This window comes from Theobroma umbraticum, unplaced genomic scaffold (genome assembly GCF_002168275.2).
Source record: "Theobroma umbraticum cultivar Fairchild unplaced genomic scaffold, ASM216827v3 scaffold_95.0, whole genome shotgun sequence".
In the NCBI taxonomy this organism is placed as follows: domain Eukaryota; kingdom Viridiplantae; phylum Streptophyta; class Magnoliopsida; order Malvales; family Malvaceae; genus Theobroma; species Theobroma umbraticum.
The window spans coordinates 2,125,290-2,130,073 of NW_018397257.1; the positions used below are offsets into that span (position 1 = coordinate 2,125,290).

At 30.6% G+C, this 4,784-nt stretch overlaps 1 non-coding gene across 1 annotated transcript; it reads left to right on the forward strand.

Moving 5' to 3' along the window:
- Window positions 1-4,342: 4,342 nt before the first annotated feature.
- On the forward strand, window positions 4,343-4,448 carry LOC149527426 (small nucleolar RNA R71). The gene has a single exon (XR_016351025.1). It is a non-coding gene; the product is annotated as a small nucleolar RNA R71 (small nucleolar RNA).
- Window positions 4,449-4,784: the final 336 nt, after the last annotated feature.

Here is a 4,784-nt window from a genome sequence, read left to right on the forward strand (position 1 = left end):
CTCACATGTAATCTAAATTTTTAATCTCTTTCTTACTTATCTTTAATGGGAATTGAATTGTTTATTCCAATTTGTTTTTAGTACTTTTAATTGCTTGGCCACTAGTTAAATTGATTTAGGAACCTAGACAAACTTGAGAAAGGGAGTTTAGTATAGACTAAAATTGGGATAGCAGATGATCATATTAATTGATTTGCATCTAAGATAGGGATATACTTGTAGGCCATATGTAGCTAGATTATAGCCTAAACTTAATGAGTCTATTTTAATTTTAATTCACATAGGGATATTGTGTTTTAATTAAAATAGATATTTTTATGAAATGAGTCGAGAGACCCTTATAAATAAATTACGACTTTAGCATAGTAACTCAACCCATTGAAATAAGTTAAGAAAGAGAGGTAAGCTTTAGATGAAGTGTGAGGGATATTGTAATCCTAGGCTTGTTTAATTTGATATTTACTTGAGTATTTATTATTTTAATTTTTCTTAGTTTAAATTTTGGTTAAGTATTTTTAGTTAATTAATTTGGTTATTTGATATTGATTGTTTGGATAAGATTAATTTGTTATAATTTTAGTACTTAGTAAACTTTTAGATCAATTCCTTGTTGGATCGATAGTCTGCTTGCTAATATACTGTCTACTCGATACGTATACTTGCGTAGTAGAATTTTAACTGAGCTTGTAAAATTTTGATTGTAGAGCCTTTGCAGTAGTTCATTTCCCCCCATAATGTCCTTCATAATTAGATGAATGGAATGATGAAGAATATTTTCAAATTCTTTGTTAGGAACACACTTTCTAATGATTTGATCCCCATAATGCTTATGAAGAAAAGGCTCATCCCACATGTAGTTTTTGCCATCATGTAAGAATTTCTTCTTTTGTTCAGACATAAATTCAAGAAGGAAGAGTTTACTCAGGAGATATTTTACAAAATCAGCATACTGTAGTAAATTTTCTGCTTCTTGACATGAAATAATTGCTCATCAGGAAAGGTCTCATTAGTCACTATTGAATTCCTACTTTGTTCTCTATTTTCCAATCTAGATAAATGATCTACCACTTGATGTTTTGTACCTTTTTTATCTTGAATTTCTAAGCTAAATTCTTGAAGCAAAAGTACCCATCTTATCAAGCATGATTTTGCATCTTTTTTCTCGATCAGATATTTAATATCTACATGGTCAGTATAGACAATTACTTTAGTACCAGCAAGATAAAAGTGAAATTTATCAAAAGCGAAAACAATAGCAAGCAACTCTTTTTTAGTTGTGGTGTAATTTGCTTGATCCTCATTCAATGTTCTACTAGCATAATAAATAGAATGCAAAATCTTCACTTTTTGTTAGGCCAAAACTATGCTAATGGTATAATCACTAGCATCACATATTAGTTCAAAAGGAAAATTCCAATTAGGAGCAGTGATAATAGGAGTAGAAATTAATCTCTTTTTCCATTCAATAAAAGCAACATGGCAAGCATCATCAAAATTAAAAGGATTATCCTTTTTTAACAAATTACATAGCAGTTTAGAAATTTTAGAAAAATCTTTAATGAATCTCCTATAAAATCTAACATGTCCTAAAAAACTACGAATGCCCTTAACAGAGGTGGGAGGTGAAAGTTTTTCAATTGTTTCAATTTTGCTTTATTTACTTCTAAACCTTTACTAGAGACTCGATGGTTTAAGACTATGCCTTCTTGCACCATAAAGTGACATTTTTCTCAATTTAGAACTAAATTAGTTTCTTCACATCTCATAAGTACTTTAGCAAGATTAAATAGATAATCATCAAAATTATCCCAAAAATTGAAAAATCATCCATAAATACTTCCAAAAACTTTTCAACCATATAAAAGAAATTGCCATCATACATTTCTAAAAGTTAACTTGAGCATTATAAAGTCCAAAAGGTATTCTATGAAAAGCAAAAGTTTCATAAAAAAAAGTAAAGGTGATTTTTTCTTGGTCCTTAAGAGCAATGGAAACTTGATTATAACCAAAATAACCATAAAAAAAATTATAAAAATCTTTACCTGCTAGTCTATCAAGCGTTTGATCAATAAAACGTAGTGCGAAGTGATCTTTTTTAGTGGCTTTGTTCAATTTTCTATAATTCATACATACTCTCCATCTAGTCACAGTTCTAGTGGGAATGATCTCTTTATTTTCATTAGAAACTACAGTCATACGTCCTTTTTTAAGGACATATTAGACTAGACTTACCCATGAATTATCAGAAATAGGATAGATAATACCTGCATTAAGTCACTTGATAATTTCTTTCTTTACTACCTCTTTCATGATCAAATTCAACCTTCATTGATGCTCAATGGTTGATTTGTGATTTTTTTCTAAAAGAATTTTGTGCATGCAAATTGATGGACTAATTCTTTTGATATTTGCAATGGTCCACCTAATTGCTTTTTTGTAGTCTCTTAAAACTCGAAAGAGTTTATTTTCCTGTTCATAATTAGTGGTAATGTAGAAGAATTTCCCAAAAAAGCATACCTTAAATGATCAGGCAGTGGTTTGAGCTCAAGTGAAGGAGGTTCTTCAATGGAAGGTTTGATTGGTGAAGTTGAAATTAATAATTCCAAGGACTTAAATTGGGATCTTGGGAGAAGTGAATGGGCATCAAGATGGATAGCATGTTCAAGATCTTTTTCATCAATAATATCACATGAAGAATTCAAAGAAGTTTCTAGTGGATCTTGATGATTTTCGATAAACACATTATTTGTTAAGTCATCCACCACATTAATTGAGAAACATTCATCATGTTCATTGGAAAAGTTTAAAGCTCTAAAAATACTAAATGTTACCTGTTAATCTTCAACCCTTAAAGTAAACTCACCTTTTCCACATCAATTAAAGCTCGAGTAGTTCTTAAGAATGGTCTCACCAAAATGATTGGTATTTCATGATCTTCTTCCATATCAAGAATAATAAAATCTATTGAAAAAATAAACTTACCAACTTTTACCAAAACCAGCAAGTTATAAAGTCACAGAAGTTGGCTTAATCTCTTCCAAACTCAATTTTTTATAAATTGACAATGGCATCAAATTTATACTTGCACTCTAATCATAAAAAGTTTTAGCAAAACAAAGAGCACCAATAGTACAATGAATAGTAAAACTACCTAGATCTTTAACCTTTGGTGGAAACTTTTTTTGAATGATGGCACTACACTCTTCAATAATTACAACAATTTCAAACTAACCCAATTTTCTCTTTTTTGACAGGATGGCTTTCAAGAATTTAACATATATTGGCATTAGCTTCAAAGCTTCAACAAAGGGAACATTAATATGTAATTTTTTAAACACATCAATAAATCTATGGAATTGTTTGTGAAATTTTTCTTTCTGAAATCTTTGAGAAAAAGGTGGTGGGGGTGTGGGAGCAGTTTTTAATTATGATTTTCTTTTGAATTTCCAACAAATTGTTCAACCAAAATTTCTTTTTCAGCATCTTTTTCAATTTTTGTCTTATCAAATTAAATTGAAATTTTAGAATTTAAATCCTTACTACTTACCTTTTTACTTACCTCTTTTCCATGGCGAAGATGGATTGCTTTACAGTGTTTCTTACCTTCTCTTCTTGGGTTGGGCTCAATATCACTTAATAGGGTTCCATGAGGTCTAGTATTTAAAGCACTAGTAAGTTGGCCCCTTTGTGTCTCAAGATTTCTAATTGAAGCTGCTTGTTTTTGAATGGAGGCATCAGTCTTTGTCATAAATGCATTGGTCTTTGTTATGAATGTATCATTCTTTGTTGTGAATTGCATGAACATATCCTCCATTGAAGGCTTTTTCTTTAGCACGGGGCCTCTAGATGGAAATCCAAGAGAAAAGTTTAACTTAGCTGCTTATGAAGACTCTTGGTTTTTATTCCATGAAAAATTAGGATCATTCCTCTAACTAGGATTATAAGTGTTGGAATAGGGATTGCTTTGTTGCCTATTTCCAACAAATTGACAAGAGTTAGAATAGATGGGACAATTGTCATTGGAATATTCTTCCCCATAAAATTCACATGTCATAAAAGAGTTTTGAACAGCATTAACACTTAGTTTATCTATTTTCTTTATGAAAGAAACCAATTGTGTAGAAACAGTGTTTATCACATTTAATTCATGAATTCCAACAATTTTCTTGTACCCAATCTTTCAGATGGCCATTGATAATTATTGGAGGCTATCGCTCTAAGCAAATCATAAGCCTTATCAATGGATTTACTCATGAGTGCACCTCAAACGACAACATCAATGGTAGTTCCAAAAGGTCCTAGTAAAAAATTATAAAAAGCCTGAACTTGTAGCCACTTAAGTAATCCATGGTGAGGATAGTTTTTTATCGAATCCTTATACATCTCCCAAGCCTCATATAGTGATTCAAAATCAAATTGTATGAAAGAAGTTATATCATGTTGCATCTTTTTGGACTTAACAAGTGAGAAGAATTTTGCCAAGTATTTTTGAGTTAAATCATTAATGGAACTAGTAGAAAGCGAATTTAACCAACTCTTTGCTTTATCTCTCAATAAAAAAAGGGAAAAACCTCAATCTTATGGCATCATCAGTAACACCATTAGCTTTGAATGTATCACAAATTTTCAAAAAAATTACAATGTGGGCATTCAGCTCATCATTAGGCAAACCCCCAAATTGAACAACAGTCTAAATTATCTGAATACTTGATGGCTTAATTTCAAATTTATTAGCTTGAATAGGAGGTTTTTGGATACTATAGTGGAGATGTTGTACTCATGAG